The sequence below is a fragment of the Megascapheus bottae genome, chromosome 15 (genome assembly GCF_031878675.1).
Source record: "Megascapheus bottae isolate mThoBot1 chromosome 15, mThoBot2.hap1, whole genome shotgun sequence".
Lineage (NCBI taxonomy): Eukaryota > Metazoa > Chordata > Mammalia > Rodentia > Geomyidae > Megascapheus > Megascapheus bottae.
This window is the reverse complement of record NC_143523.1, coordinates 57,594,711-57,611,232: the sequence shown is the minus strand read 5'-3', so window position 1 is coordinate 57,611,232 and position 16,522 is coordinate 57,594,711. Positions and strand designations below refer to the sequence as shown.

General features: G+C 52.2%; 1 protein-coding gene across 1 annotated transcript in view; it reads left to right on the top strand.

The window, feature by feature from the left end:
- Nucleotides 1–16,522, top strand: part of Rasgef1a (RasGEF domain family member 1A) — a 44,762-nt gene that overhangs the window by 16,591 nt on the left and 11,649 nt on the right. The window lies entirely within an intron of this gene.

Below are 16,522 nucleotides of genomic sequence, written 5' to 3'. Positions count from 1 at the left end.
AAGTTGTTTTGTGACCTTTGATTTCAGCTTGAAGGACTTTCTCAAGTTGTTCTCATACAGCGAGTCTCCTAGCAACAGGTTCTGTTTTTATTTATCTGGCTAAATTAGCCTCCTCTTTCTCTTCTGTTTCTCTTTTTATTTCTTCTATTTCTTATTTTTAGAGACAATGCTGCCTACATAGTCCATGCTAGCCTTCAATTCATTTTGTAGACCTTGAGATCTTCCTCCCCGGCCTCTGTGGTGCTAGGACTACACTTCTGTGCCAACACAGCCAACTGATATTCGATTTTTTAGTACTGACATTTCTGTTCACTTCTCTTAGTGGTCATTTCATGATTGGACATTTAGAACATTTTTTTGTTGGTCATAGGGGCTTGAACTCAAGGCTTGGGCCTGTCTCTGAGCTCAAGGCTAGTGCTCTACCACTTTGAGCCACATACCACTTCTAGTTTGGGAGTGCTTAATTGAGGAGAAGAATCCCATGGATTTTTCTGCCTGGGCAGTGATCCTCAGATCTCAGCCTCCTGAGTAGTTAGGATTACAGATGTGAGCCACCAGCACCCAGCTTACTTTTTTTCCTTCTTCTTAAACATGCCTCCTGGTCTTTGGGGCTTTATGTGCTGGGTCACTCTTCAGCTTCCAGGTAGGCAATTGATAAACTCTGCCCTAGTTTTCAACCTTCTTCCTGTGCAGAGCCTCAGAGTCAGCCTGTAGGCACGTGTTACATGGGCTCCAGGCGTCCTCAGGGCTTTCCTGAGCCCTGAGCATGAATGTGACCTTCTAGAAACCCAAGGACGCACTAAAGCATTTGGAAGTCTGATGTCTCACGGTACAACTGAGTGCTTTCTGGTTAGCCCACTGCAGGCTGTAGCCGTTCTCCACTGGCTCAGCATCTATAAGGCAAGGCCCTATCATTGCTCTTTTAAAAATATTGTAGTTACACAGGTGATGAACAGAGGAGTTACAGTTACATAAGTCTGGTCATGAGTACATTTCTATTTTTTTTTTTTTTGCCAGTCTTGTGCTTCAGCTCAGGGCTTGAGCACTGTCCTTGGACTTTCTCAAGGCTAGAGCTCTACCACTTGAGCCTCAGCACCATTTCCAGCTTTTTTCTATGTATGTGGTACTGAGGAATCGAACCCAGGTCTTTGTATATGCTAGGCAAGCACTCTACCACGAGGCCAAACTCCCAGCCCATGAGTACATTTCTTTTAGGACAATGTCATCTATAAGTTATAATTCATTTTCTACATTGTGTCTAGTGGATACCACTGCTGCATTTATTCACCCTTTGTTATAATCACTTGTGTGTGTGTGCGTGTGTGTGTGTGTGTGTGTGTGTGTGTGTGTGTGTGTGTCTGTGTGTGTCTGTGTGCTGGCACTGGGGTTTGAACTTAGGTCCTGGGGATTGTTCCTTTAGCATTTTTGTTCAAGGCTGGTGCTCTACCACTTGAACCACACATATATTTCTGGCTTTGTGCTATTTAATTGAAGATGAGAGTCTCAGATTTTCCTGCTCAGGCTGGCTCTGAATTGCAATCTCAGTTTTCAGTCTCCTGAGTAGCTGGGATTACAGATATGAGCCACCACTCCCTGGCTTTATGGCTTCTATATGTCATATCCTAATTCCAGAACAGCTGTCTTGTGTTATAGGCCCATTGTGAAATAAGATAAAGATGATTTTTTTTTGCCAATCCTGGGCCTTGAATTCAGGGCCTGAGCACTCTCCTTGGGCTTTCTCAGGGCTTGAGCCACAGTACCACTTCTGGCTTTTTCTGTGTATGTGGTACTGAGGAATCAAACCCAGGACTTTGTGCATGTTAGGCAAATACTCTACCACTAGGCCCAACTCCTGGCCCTGAACGTCTTTTTTATTTAATATTTTCAGGCTAAAGTTAACTATAGCTAACTGAGCCATGGAAAGCAAAATGAGGGCCTAGAAGGAAACAGTATAGAACTGTCAAGTTATTATTACTATTATTTTTTTTTTGTAGCTAGGATTTAGGTGGGAGCTATCAGTGCCTGGCTTTAAATTTTATTTTATTTTGTCTTATTTGTTGTTAAGAGGTTTTGAACTGAAGGTCTTGTACTTGCCAGGCAAGTGCTCTACTATTTAAGCCGTGCCATCTGCCCAATGCATTGTCAAGTTAAACACTAGGAGAGACGCTTGGTCCTGGTGGCTCACACCTGAATCATAAATAGCTTCTCAGGAGGCTGAGATCTGAGGATCTCAGTTTGAAGCCAGCCTGGGCAGCACCAGCCCAGTCCACTGATGGCTCCATAGCTGCCAACCCCACCCACCTCCCTCTGATGCCCACAAAGTGTCCTCACCACTGGTCCCCCAGTGCCCAGGGAACTGCAGGGACTCACCCCATCACAGACAGTCTGTCTCTGGCTTGTAAGAGCCATTTAGCTCTATAAATTTGAGCAGGCTAGCTAGGCGCCCGTGGCTCATTCCTATAATCCTAGATACTCAGGAAGCCAAGATCTGAGGATTGCAGTTCAAAGCCAGCCCAGGCAGGAAAGTTCGTGCAACTCTTATTTGCAGAAAAAAAGCTGGAGGTGGCACTCAACTAGTAAAGCACCAACCTTGAGCAAAAGCACAGAGATAGTGCCCAGGCCCTGAGTTTAAGCCCTAGGACCAGCACCAAAAAAAAAAAAAAAAAAAAAAAGGCAGGGGGGATTATGGGAATGTTCAGAGGACTAGCAAAAAGGCCCGGTTCCTTTCCAGAACCTCAGGACCATATGGAGACACAGGAACCAAGCTATAATGTAAGTGCTGCACTCGTAGTCACACCTGGGAACCCAGCTACTCAGGCTGGAGAGACCTGAGGATCATAATTCAAAGCCAGCTCACTCAGGAAAGCCAATGAGACTTAGCATCAACATAACTAGCAAAACAGCAGATCTGGCTTAAATGGGAAAGTACCTGGTAAACAAGTAAACTGAGCAAGCTAAGGCCTTGAGTTTAAACCCTAGGACTGCCAGAACAAGACAAGGTCAAATAAAATGAAATAGAATAAGATAGATATGATAAAAATAAAATAGAATTATAGTCTTGGCTCATGCTGGATAATCATAATTCAAGACCAGCTCAGGCAGAAATGTCTATGAGACCCAGTCTCTAAAACAAAACCTAGCAAAAAGTTTGGCTGGAGGCATGGCCCAAGTGGTAGAGCACCAGCTGAGCAAGAAAGCTGAGTGGTTGCTAGGCTCTGAATTTAACCCCAGTACCCCCCAATAAAAGGGAAGAAACATAGCATTGGGGCTGAGATGCAGCTTACTGTTTAGTGTATACAAGTCCCTGAGTTCAACCACACACACACACACACACACACACACACACACACACACACGTACACAATTTCAAGCTTACAAAATTATAACCGGAGATGTTTACGAAGACACATATGTCTTGTTCCTGTTAAAACCTGCTGAGGTGGGATTTGAACCATCTGCACAGGGCCTGCTTGCCCACTCACTGCTGCTGGGTTGGTGGCTGCCCACAGGTGCTAAGGGCAAGTGTGTCTTCACCTCAGGAACTGCACGAGGGGGAGGTGTGGGTGTCAAGCGTGGGTGGTAGGCTGTGTGGAGGCCCCAGGGGAAGAGTTCTGGGGAGGAGGACCAGGCTGGCATGGCATTCTAGTGGTTAGCCAGGGGCCCAGGATGTGCAGGCAGGGATTATAGGTGGGAAACTAGGGCCTGCTGGAGAAAATGGAGACAGGGACGGGGAGGAAGGAGGAAGCAAGACCAGTGCAGCAGGGCTGGGACATTGGCCCCATCTGAAGAGAAGGGTGGCATGGAAGAGAGGCAGGAACACCCCTTCCCCCCAGGCAGAGAGCAGCTCAGGAGCCTGAGGAGGGAGGAGAAGGAGTTTGGGAGCTGTACACGGGCCAAAGGAAAGCTAAAGCCCAGAGAGACAAGGCCAGGCTGGCCCTGAGACATTTCCCCATCCAGCAACAAGGCCAGGCTGGCCCTGGGGCCCCCAACAAAGTCATACTTCCCCTGAGATGCCCCACTCCTGCAGGGTGAGGCTGGCTGTGACCTCCCCCCCACAACAGTTCAGGTATGAAGGCAGACATGGACTCCTGGGGGCAGCAGCTGGCTGGCCCTGTGACCAGAGAGGGCCTCCACACCTGCTCTCACCGTCCCGGGAAGCTTACAAGACCCTGCACTTGGCCTCACTTCTGGACAGCCAGATGAGAAGCCAGGCCAGCCTTGAGGGCGCCAAGATCCCCCTGGTTTTCTGGGCCAGGAGCAGGGAAGTGAGGGAGGTCCAGCGAGGGCGTGGACTTAGCAGCCCCAGCAGCTCCACCCCCTGCAGGACTGACCACAGGGCTCCGCCTCTGCCTGGTTATCCAGCCTCCATCTGGCCTGGTTCCCACACCAGGAAGGGAAACTAGAGAAGGCAGGGACAGTAAAGGCAGAACCTTCTCCATCCCCCCCGTAGGGCCCAGGTCGCCCTCTGTCCACCCACAGCAGACAGAACACCCAGGTCCCCCTGAATCCTGTGTGGAAGTTGTCCTTTGGGGTCAGAGGCCATGGATAGGGAGATGGGGAGGCCGGCCTTGGCCTTGACCTTGCTCAGTGTGTGTGTGTGTGGGGGGGTCCTGGGCACATCCTCCTTGCACTGGGCTATCTGGCAGAGGCTAGATGGGCACCTGGTGCCTGGCACATGTGAATTCTACTTCTGAAGGCTATGGGAGGGCAGGTGGGAGTCACCTTCTAGAAGATTCTAGACTAGAGAGGAGGTGGGAGACGATGCCATCACTGCCAGGCTCTGCCCACACTGCCTCTCCATCCCCTCAGGATTTCTCTTCATAGGATCACAAGTTGCCAGCCCAGATGGGGAAACTGAGGCTCCCGAAGGAGAAAGGATTTTTCCAGGACCCCAAAACAAGCCCTGAGCACCTTCCCAATGCAGTGCCAGCCTCTGTAGGACACATGGATTGAGGCTTTGTGCACACTGGCGGGCTTAGCTCTGCGTCCCTTGTCTTCTGTGTCAGAAGAAACTATTAAGGAATTACAGTTTCTGTTTATTCTTCTGGTAAACAAACAAAAAACTCTGTGTGTGTGTGTGTGTGTGCGTGTGTGCGTGTGTGCGTGTGTGTGCGTGTGTGTGTGTGCGCACGCTCGCATATGCTTCAGTACTGGCACTTGAATTCAAGGCTTGTCTGGACCCTGTCCCTGAGCTTTCTTGCTCAAAGCAAGTGCTCTTCCACTTGAGCCACAGCTCAAGCTTTCATTCTTTCCCCTGGATTTTTGCTGGTTACTTAGAGATAAGAGTGTCATAGATTTACCTCCCCAAACTGGATTTGAACCACGATCCTCAGATCTTAGCCTCCGGAGTAATTAGGATGACAGATGTGAGCCATCAACATCTGGCCGGCTGACTCCTGTCTCTAGGAAGCTTCTGGACCTGCACTCACCCTTTCCCTTTCTCTGCACCCCTGGCTACCTTGAGATGCCAGAAGTCCTGGCCAGGGGAGGGTTGAGGAAGCGGTTGAGAGCAAGCCTGGGACTCGGCTGCAGGGAGAGGTTCAGGGAGACACTAGTCTCCCCTTAGCTTCCGTGGGGAGAGAGGGAGGAAGAGGCAGATGGTGGGTCCACAGGAGGTCTGTGAGAAGGGAAAATTCCAGTTCAGACATCTCAGTGCCTTTCCCAAAGGAGCGCATGCGTGAGAACCGATAGAGGCTTCTATGGCTGGTGGAAGAAGTCTGTCTGCAGTGCAGGCCTCCTTCTTTAGTTTTCTGGGCAATCCTGAGCCAGAGGCTGGGAGAGGATGACATGTGGGCCAGGCCAGGGCCAGGGATCCACAGCTAAAGCTGGTATAAGCACACAGATGGCAGCATGACAGCCAACATAGGGCGCATTATAGGGACCTCCCACTGCCCCTGCAGTGGCTCCCATGCCATTGTCACCAGGCACCTTTGGGAAATACTGTGTCCAGTGATCCCTCCAGAATACCATTGCCACACACAGGTGGCATGCTACGGGGTGCATGGGCTCTGCTCAGCATGCCTCATGGGCCAGGATACAAGTGTGTGTGTGTGTGTGTGTGTGTGTGTGTGTGTGTGTGTGTGTGAGTGTGCACGCCCGCGTGCACTGATCCTGGGTTTTGAACTAAGAGCTTGGGCACTGTTCATATGCTTTTTTGGTTTTTTCTCAAGGTTAGTGCTCCATCACTTGAGCCACAGCTCTACTTCTGGCTTTGTTTTTTTGCTAGTCCTGGGGCTTGAACTCAGGGACTGAGCACTGTCCTTGGGCTTTCTCAAAGCTAGAGCTCTACCACTTGAGCCACAGCATCATTTCAGGCTTTTTCTATGTATATGGTACTGAGGAATCGAACCCGGGTCTTCGTGCATGCTAGGCAAGTACTCTACCACTAGGCCAAACTCCCGGCCCTACTTCTGGCTTTTTGGTGGTTCATTGGCAATCAGAGTCTTATGGGCTTTCCTGCTTGGGCTGGATTCAAACCAGGGTCCTCAGATCTCAGCCTCCTGAGTTAGCTAGGATGACAGGTGTGAGCCACCGGTGCCTGGCTTGGCTGTGGGCATTTCTGTTGGGCCTAGGCCCAGGAGGAGCCTCTGGTCCTGTATGTCTGGGATCCATGTAGTAAGGGGACCAGACTCCTTTGTAATTGTCCCATGGCAGTGTCTGTGTGTAGCGCCGGCGCCAGCCCTGCCACCCCAGCCTGGCCTTCCAGTGGGTATGCAGAGATCCCACCAGGATTCTAGTTCCCTTCCCGCATGACTGGAGGCCCTGGCAGAAGTGTGGGCACTCGTGTGTGTGTGTGTGTGTGTGTGTGTGTGTGCGTGTGTGTGCCACTAGCACCTCGCATCAGACACTCATAGGAATTCTGCCATCAGACATGAAAGCCAAGCAGTGAGTCTGTCACCACCTGGCACAGAGGGTGGTGGGGAGGAAGGTGAAGTGCTGGTGCAGGGTCGAGGCCCGTGCTTCCTCCTCACTTGCTCCCCTGAGTGTCGGGGCAGGTGGTGGGAGACCCACTCCCAGGGCCAGTGCTAGCTGGATGTGCAGGAGGAAGACCTGTAATGTACAGGAGGGCGCCTGTAATCCAGTCCCCGTATGCTCTTGGGGAAGCCAGCAAAAGGACCCAGCACAGCCCCCAAATTCCTTCAGGCAGAAGTAACTGTCTAGGAAGACAAACTAGGTGATTAAGACAGCAGGCAAAGTCAAACAAGGTGGCTCACGCCTGTAATCCTAGCTACTCAGGAGGCTGAGATCTGAGGATCTCAGTTCAAAGCCAGCCTAGGCACAAAAGACTATGAGACTTTTGTGTGTGTGTGGGGGCGGGTCATGGGGCTTGAACTTGGCCTGGGCACTGTCCTGGAGCTCTTCAGCTCAAGGCTACCGCCCTAGGTTGAGCCAAGCCCCACTTCCTGTTTTCTAGAGGTTAATTGAAAATAAGAGTCTAGGGTCCTTTTGTGCCCAGGCTGGCTTTGAACCTTGATCCTCAGATCTCAGCCTCCTGAGTAGCTAGGATTACAGGTGTGAACCACCATGGCTGTGACTGAGAGACTCTTATCTCCAATTAACCACCAGAAATTGGGAAGTGGAGCTGTGGCTCCAGAGGTAGGGAGAGCTGAAGAGCTCAAAGGGACAAAGCCCAGGCCCAGAGTTCAAGCCCCATGACAGACAGACAGACAGACAGACAGACACACACACACACACACACACACACACACGTGAGACTCATCTCCAATGAGCCAGCAAAAAGCTGGAAGTGGAGCTATGGCTCAAGGGGTAGAGTGCCAAGCCTTGAGGGAGCCATTGTGGGGAGGAGGGGGGGAGAGGGGAGGGCGCTGGAGGAAGAGGTGGCCGGTGCTCCAGGCTTGCGTTTGGAGGGCGGGGGTGTGTGTGTGTGTGTGTGTGTGTGGACCTGGTCAGGGCTGGCAGCCCCTCTCGGGGTGCCCCTGCAGGCTCCATCCCTCTCCAGGTCAGCTCTGACTGCCTCAGAACTTGCCAGAACGCTTAGCCCCCAGGAGGGGCGCGCTCCGCGGGGGCCGGGTCGCGGCTCCGGGATCCAGGTCCGTGTCCGGGGCGCGGAAGGCTGCAGGCCGGGCGGCGCGGCGGGAGCGTCCGGGGCGCGATCTGAGGGACCCCGTTCCGGGGGTGCGGAGAGGACAGGCCAGCGGGGCGTCAGGTGGAAGGGGACGAAGGTCCGGCCGATCGCCCCAGCCCAACCAGTGCTGTGGGATCAGCACGGCGACCCAGGACTGCGACCAGGGGGGACCCCTCGCCGCGCCCCACCCTTGGCGACCAGCCGCGCCGCATCCTCTCCCGGCCCCGCCCCATCCCTTCCATGGCCCCGCCCCGCCCCCGCCCTGGCCCCGCCCTATCCCATCCTCGGCCCCGCCGCCACTCCCGCCCCATCCACGGCCCCCGCCCCGGCTTGGCCCCCTTCCCGCCCTGGCCCCGCCCATTCCGCCCTGGCCCCGCCCCATTCCGCCCTGGCCCCGCCCCGGCTCCGCCCAGGTCTGGCCGAGGGGTGGTCACTGGGGGTCCCTCGGCCCCCTGCAGCCCGCCGGTCCCTCCAGCTCCGCCCCTGGGATTAGGGGGTGGCGACACCGGAGGGTGGCGACACGGGGGGGCGGGGAGTGACACGGGGGGGACCCCCGGTTCAGCGTCGCGTCCCGGCCGCGCCGAGCGCCGCCCGCACGTGTCCGCAGCCTCAGGTAGGGCCGAGCCCGGGCTGGCGGGGGTGGCGGGTCCGAGCGCAGGCGGCCACAGCCTGGGCTGCAGGAAGACCCAGGGCTGGGGCTGGGGGGACCGGGCGCAGGAAGGGGGTGACGGCCGGGGGCTCTGGACGGCTGCCCCTGCCCCGGGTGGGCCGCGCCCCTGCCGCCCCGCGGGAGGGGGGAGGCGGGCGCCCAGCCTGGACGCTGCCCCAGCCCCGCGCTCAGAGCACCTGTTCGCCCCAGGAAGGAGGAGGTGCTCTGAGGGGCTTGGGGGAGGTTGGCGGGCAGGGCCTGCCCCCAATTGAAGCCTGCGATGGTGGCTGGCTTCCTAGCTACTCAGCTGAGATCTGAGGATGGTGGTTCAAAGCCAGCCTGGGCAGGAAAGTCAGACGCATCTTCAGTTAAGCGTTACAATGCTGCAAGTGGAGCCATAGCTAAAGACAGAGCTGGGCAGGGAGGTGGGGGTGGTGTTGAGTTCAAGGACAGGATCAGGGCACTCACTCACACACAGCCTAGTGTGACATGCACATCCAATCACTGCTAAAGAGCAGAGGCCTTGCACAGCTCTACTGGGACTCCTGAGGCCCATCCTGACAACTCTGCCCACTGAGGCCCAGAAAGGAGAGGGCGGGGGAAGGGAGTCAGGACCAGTTGGGATGGGGAGGCAAACCATGCATGCTCAGGGCCAGGTTGGAAGCCAGGGCGTCAGGATGTGGGGTTTCTGTGGGGTGTGGGGGTTCAGAGCAGCTCTTGGCTAGTGCTGGCCGTCTGGGACAGCCACCAGCCACGGCAGTGGGCTGGAGGATGGAGAAGGGCCTCTGATGTAGCAGGTAGGTGAAGAGGAATGCATTCTGCTGGTAACAAGAAGTTTCCCTACTGGACTTTGCTCTGGGAACTGAGAAGGCAGAGCCACACCTGAAGCCTGGAATGCTGCATAAAGTCTAGCCCTGCTTCTTTTTGTTTCGTGTCAGTACTGGGAATTGAACTCATGGCCTGAGTACTGGTCCTTAGCTTTTCTGCTCACAGCTAATGCTCTAGTACTTGAGCCACACCTCCACTTCTGCCTTTTGTTGTTGTTGTTGTCATTAATTGAAGATAAGAATCTCACTGACTTTCCTTTCCAGGCTGGCTTCAAATTGTGATCCTCAGATCTCAGCCTCTAGAATAGCAAGGATTACAGGTGTGAGGCACAAGTGCCAGGCCTGCCTTCTTGTTTTATATGTTAGAGAAACTGAGGCCCAGAGAGGCTACGGCTGTATGAGGTCAGCCAGGATGTTGGGGTTCAGAGCCCCCCTTATTCCGGGTGCCTGTGCTAGTTCAGATTCTGGATTTCCTGGGTCCCTTGGGTTCAGGACCAGGGAGAGGGCCCAGGCAGACCGCAGGGGTGACTGGGATGAATGGCAGGTTGGAGGGCAGCGTGGGGTGGCACAGTATCTCTGGAGGGGAGAGGCGGCTGATCCTCTGTGCCCTCACCGAGGACCATGTGGGCTTTGTCGCTGGCATGCTCACTTGTAGCAGTGGAGGCCCCCCCCCATCCCCTCACCTGCACAGTAGCTCAGTCTTTGCTCCTCTACAGACAGGAAGAGTCAGGGTTTCTGAGCCCCCCCCACCCCCGCAGAGCAGGTCTGGCCGGGGGAGACTCAGCTGTGTATCCAGACACAGGCCAGCAGCTGGGTGACCTGCTTGGGGAATGGTGGATCCCTGCATCAAGGCTATGAGTCTAAGGAGAACACACACACACACACACACACACACACACACACACACACATTGATAGATGCAGACACAAATACATAAACACAGGGACACACACAGGCCAGAGACACATAAACATGGTCAGGCTAGAGATACACACATACACAGAGACACATGTAATGACAAATGGACACAGACGTTCACACAAATACATTCAGACACATACAGACTGATTCGTACACAGACACAGCCACAAAATACCATGCAAACACAGACCCGCAAAGAGAACACGCATGCATTCATAGGCACACACAGACGTGGAGACATACATGCACATAATTAGAGGCACATCTGGACACACACACAGTCAGATTCATGTACGCAGACATGCTTAGTCACCAGACACAGACAGACTCTGGTGGCTCACACCTGGAATCCTAGCTGGTCAGGTAGACTGCTGTTTGAAGCCAGCCTGTCAGGAAACTTTGTGAGACATTCTTTTCCCCAGAAGTGGAGCTGTGGCTTAAGTGGCAGAGCTCTAGCCAAGGGAAAAAGTTTAGGAACCCAGGCCCTGAGTTCAAGCCCCGGTACTGGCCCTCTACACACAAAAAAATACTGCCGAGTTGATTTTCCTGGCATGACTGTGTTTGTTAGATCGCTTTTCTCTGTATCCACAAGGCAGGAAAATGCATACATACTTCCTGTTTAAAGAGGCATCTGTCACATTTATAAATCAGGGTTATGTGAGCTTCATAAAATGAATTGGAAAGCTTTTCAGCATGAATTGCATAGTTGAAATAGCTTAAATATCATATAAAATTATCTTATTCTCAAAGGCCTAAAATAATTCATTTGAGAAACTATCTCTGCCAAAGCTTGTGCTTCTAGTTTCCCAGTGGCTTAGCTGGCTGTCAGCTTACTTAATTTGTGCCCTGGTTATCAGACTTTTTGGGGTTCTAAACTTGTTTAGTCTATTTTGGTTATTTATATTTTCTGGAAATATCCTGGTTCAAAGAAATTTCAAATCATGTAGACTTGCCTGATAGCAGCTATAAAGAATCTTTTAGTTCTGTATCCTTACTTAATTCCTTTTTCTTGCCCAAAGCACCTTTTGCCTTCTGTTTGTCCATCTGTCCATTGGCCCCTTCCTCCTCCTCCTCCTTCCTCCTTTCCCCTCTTCTCTCCTCCTTCTCCTTTCTTCCCCTCCCCCACACCCTGCCCACTGGGCTATATCTCCTAAGCCCCAGGAACTGATCTTTATAAGTTATAATTGCAAAGAATAAGTTCTTAAGTTTAATAAACAGTGCTTCTCTCTCTTCTTTGGTTAAATTCACTTACTACTTTTACCAATTCCTTCCTCTAATTTACTTTGCCACAGACTGTCCCCCCTTTTGTGTCCTTACTTATTTATGTGGTTATTCTGTTTATATTTTTGTGCCTGTCCTAGGGCTTGAGCTCAGTGCTTGAATTCAGGTGCTGTCCCTTTGCTTTTCTTTGGTCAAAGTTGATACTCTACCTCTTGAGTCACCTCTGTTTTGGGCTTTTTGCTGGTTAATTGAAGAGTCTCCCAGACTTTCCTGCCTAGTTTGGTTTTGAACCTTGATCCTCAGATCTCAGCCTCGTGAGTAGCTAGGGTGTCCATCTAGGAATTTTCTTTTGTTTTTGTTTGTTGTGGGGCCTGAGTGCTCTTCCTAAGAAGAGCTCAAGACTAGTGCTCTGTCACTGGGAGTCACAGCTGTACTTCTGGTTTTTGAGTGGTTACATAGGAGATAAAAGAATCTCACAGGGATTTCTTTTTGCCAGAGCTGGCTTCAAACCATGCTCTTCAGATCTCAGCCTCCTGAGTAGCTAGGATTACAGGCATGAGCCACTGGTGCCTGGCTTTTATTTGTTTTTAAACATATCCAACACTAACAGACTGGAAGGGATTACTTCATTGACCTGCCATCCTCCCACCCATCTATCTGCTCATTCATCCTCCTATCCATCCACCACCCATCCACTACCCATCCACCTCCTATCCACCTACCCATCCACTTACCCATCCATCACCCATCTACCACCCATCCACTCACCCATCCACTACCCATTCACCCACCCATCCACCACCCACGCACTCCCTCCCTCCCAGGGATTGAGACTCCCAGGGCCCCCAGCTGGTATCCAGCTTCCTGGGTCAGTTATGTGGCTGACATAGGGGTTCCTAGCTTCCACAATGGACTCTGGCCAGTAGTTTAGTGAGACCTCAGGAGGGACCCCAGATGGTCAGTTCCAGTTGGGGAGGGGTCCATACCCTGCCCTTGAGGGGATTCCTAAAAATGACAGGGTTGCCTACCAAGATCACCTTGGTTTGCTAGCTCGTGTGTGTGTGTGTGTGTGTGTGTGTGTGCGTGGGGTGGGGCACGCGCACACCAGGTCTTGAACTCAGGACCTGAGCACTATTCCTTAGTATTGTTTGTTCAAAGCTGGTGCTCTACCACTTCAGCTCAGCTTTTTTTTTTTTTTGCCAGTCCTGGGCTTGAACTCAGGGCCTGAGCACTGTCCTTGGACTTTCTCAAGGCTAGAGCTCTACCACTTGAGCCTCAGCACCATTTCTGGCTTTTTTCTATGTATGTGGTACCGAGGAATCGAACCCGGGTCTTCATGCATGCTAGGCAAGCACTTTAACCACTAGGCCAAACTCCCGGCCCAGCTTTTTTTTTTTTAATTAAAGAATTTATTAACATTAATTTTCACATCCCATTTCAAATGACATATTTAACAAATGAGTGCTCAATAAGGGAATCTCTATATACAATCACTGGCACTTAGTTTTTAGAATGTAATCAAAATTAGGCTAAGGGTTTGAATATCATAGATACATATTAGTTTATGTAATAAAACATTATGTCTGTAGAGTCATAGGTTTTCATGTCTATGTAGTTGTGTTTATATTTCCTTTTAGCTTTTTGCTAATTCATTGGAGATAAGAGTCACAGACTTTTTTGCTTAGGCTGGCTTTGAACCATGATCCTCAGATCTCAGGCTCCTGAGTAGCTAAGATTACAGGTGTGAGCCACCAGCCTGGTTTGCCACCTTTTGAAGCCTGTGCCCTGTTAGACTCCACTACAGAGAAGTCTGTAACCCCAGCGGAATCCCATGGGCGGGTCCACAGGCTGGGACGGAGGCATTTCCCCAGCCCAGGACCTCTGGCTAGGAGACGATTCCACTGGCTCCCGCCCACCTGTCTCAGCCCTGGGCCTCGACTCAATAATGGGTTGGTTCTTGGAGGACAATGCCAATCTGTCCCCTGAGGAGCTGTCAGAAGAAGCTGAGTGGACAACAAAAAGAAAAAGAGGAGGGAGTGGGGGAAAAAAGAGAAAAGTCCAACTTGGCAGAATTTCTAGTATGGAGTATGAGGAGGAGAGGCGGCAGGATTCCTTAATTCAGTTCAAATGGCATTTGTAATAGAAAGGAATTCAGGAGGAAAAGCAAAGGAGTTACGTGTCTGTGACAAAGCTTTACTTATCAGCATGGTAAGGTCAAGCCTTGGAGCGGGGGCCTAGTGGGGTGTTGGGGCTGGCACTCGGCTGCCCTTCCATTCTGCAGCCAAACCAGGCTCTTGGATCTGACATCTAGGGTCCCCTGATGTGTGTAGGGGCCCCCCCCAGAGGTCCCAATAGCCCTGCTGCTGGGCCTTGGTGAATATGATTTCTTGAAACCTCCAAACAATGTTTCAATGGGCACTGGTGGCTCATGCCTGCAATCCTAGCTGCTCAGAAGGTTGAGATCTCAAGGACAGTTCGAAGCCAGCCCAGGCATCAAAGTTTGTGAGACTTTTAATTTTCAGTGACCAAACCAACAACAACAAAAAAAAACTGGAAGTGGAGGGGTAGCGCAAGCGGAAGAGCACTGAAGTGCCATGCTGGGCAGGTTCCTTTTCATGCTTCTGAAGAAATGAACAAATAAGCAAGGGGCTTGGGCTCTGTGGAAAGCCTCATATCCCAACTCAGCTCAGGATAAATGGTTTCTGGGATCCAGTCAGCCTTAGAAAGGAAAAATTGAGGCCTATCTTTGGGGGTCCCTGGCAGAATGGGGCTCATGTATCACCAACCCAGGTCCAAGTGGTGCCAGCACAGCTCTGCCTTCCCCTGATGATCTGCTTTCTTGATTCTATGGCTGACCAGGGTGAGGGAACAGGCCCAGACTCCCAACTAACATCCCCCCTCCTTGCCTCTTCCAGACACACCCCACACCAGCTAGAGAGGGGAGACTGGCAAGATGTGGAATTTTCAGTTGCTAATTGTGATGTCCTCCAGCTTGCTGAGCTAAAAATAGTGCCTGGTTTTTGTTGAGTAGGTTAAAAAATAGAAGTTCACATACATGTTCTTCAGAAAGCCACCCTCTGCCTGGCAGTCAGGGGGCTGGCAGGTCGCTGCTTCAGGCAGGGCCCCAGGGGTGCAGGGAAGATGTACCCTGAAGGCCATTTGTGTCCCGATTTTCCAGGAAATTGCCTGCCTGCCTGCCTGCCTGCCTTCCTTCCTTCCTTCCTTCCTTCCTTCCTTCCTTCCTTCCTTCCTTCCTTCCTTCTTTCCTTTCCTCCCTCCCTCCCTCCCTTCCTCCTACCCATATGTCAGTCCTGTCCTTGAGCTTTTTTTTTTTTTCTCTTCAAGGTTAGCACTTAAGCCACAGCTCCTTCTCTGGCTTTTGGAGATAAGAGTCTCCCCGATTTTTCTGCCCAGGCTAGCTTCTAACCGCAATCCTCAGATCTCAGCTTCTTGAGTAGCTAGGGTTCCAGGCGTCAGCCACAGAGCCTAACTTTGAGGCAGTGTTTTGATATGGCCTTGGCCAGTGTGGAGGCAGCCGGGGACTGGGCCTGTTGATGAGGGTAATTCCTTTGGATCCTCACAGCCCTCGCATGGGGTTCCCCCAGAATTCCAAGGCATGTTTTTGCCGGGGAGCTTGGTCAGCTGGCTGGCGCCTTTTTCCCTGTGTGGGTATGGTCTGTGTACTTGCCAGTGACTGGAGTTGCTAGAGTCTTGCCCAGCCAGCAGAGCCTGGTCTTGCAGGTTGGCCCAGGCCCAGGGCGCCCCCTGGTGGCAGGAGCAGGAATACCCTCCGAGGCTGACAGGTCCTCAGCTGCGGGAGTTGGGGATAGTGGTGGCCAGAGGCCTTCAGACTGCCCTGCGAGGTGGTCAGTCTGCAGGACCTGGTGGGCCAGGCCGTGGTGGAGAGCACCCAGACACCCCAGGAAGCTTCGCTGACTACTCAAACGTCTCAGATTCCATGCAGCCTAGAACACGTTCCAGATCTTTCTCTACACCTTGCCATCTTGCTCTGCCTGTTGCTGAGGCCCAAAAATCCAAGACAGCCTGCCAGTGTCCTGTGTCGAACCTGGGCCTCCACCTGATATCACAAGGCTCTCCCGCAGTTATGCAAAGACAGATAGCCAGCTTCCAGACGCTTCCTTAGCAGGCAGGCTCCCTCAGTATCTCTGCATGGAGTCACGTCTCACTTAAAGCAGCAGCAATGCACACCGCTTGGCCTAGGACAGGCACTATTGACAGTTCTCTGCCCCCAGTGCCTGCTTTCTCCTTTCATACTGGCCTCAGGACCTTTGCATCTCAGCTGTTCTAGAATGTTCCTCTACTTGCTTTTTTCTCTTTCCCTTCTTTCTTCCTCTACCCCCTTTTTAGGCCTGCACCAGGGCTTGAACTCAGGCCCTTGTACCCTTGTTTAGCTTTTCTACTCAAGCTTGATGCTCTCCTACGTTAGCCACACCTCCACTGCTGGGCATTTTTGATAGTTAATTGGAAAGCTACATCTCTTGGGTTCATCTGCCCAGGCTGGCTTCAAACTGTGATCCTCAGATCTCAGCCACCTGAACAGCTAGGATTACAGGCTGAGCCACGACGCCCAGCTTCCCTCCCTACTTTCTTTCAAGTCAGTTTTGTCTTATGGAGTCAGTCTGGGAGGTGTCATATATGCAGATTGTAGAGAAGGGAGGTCACACCTGGCACAGCAAAGCTAGGATTCTCTTCCTCTCCCTTTCCCATGTCCAGTGGCACAGCCAGTGATACCCAAGCTGCCTCACCTCAGGAGGCCTGACATTCCTGGAGCATGCCGAAGGAACACTGTTCAGACAC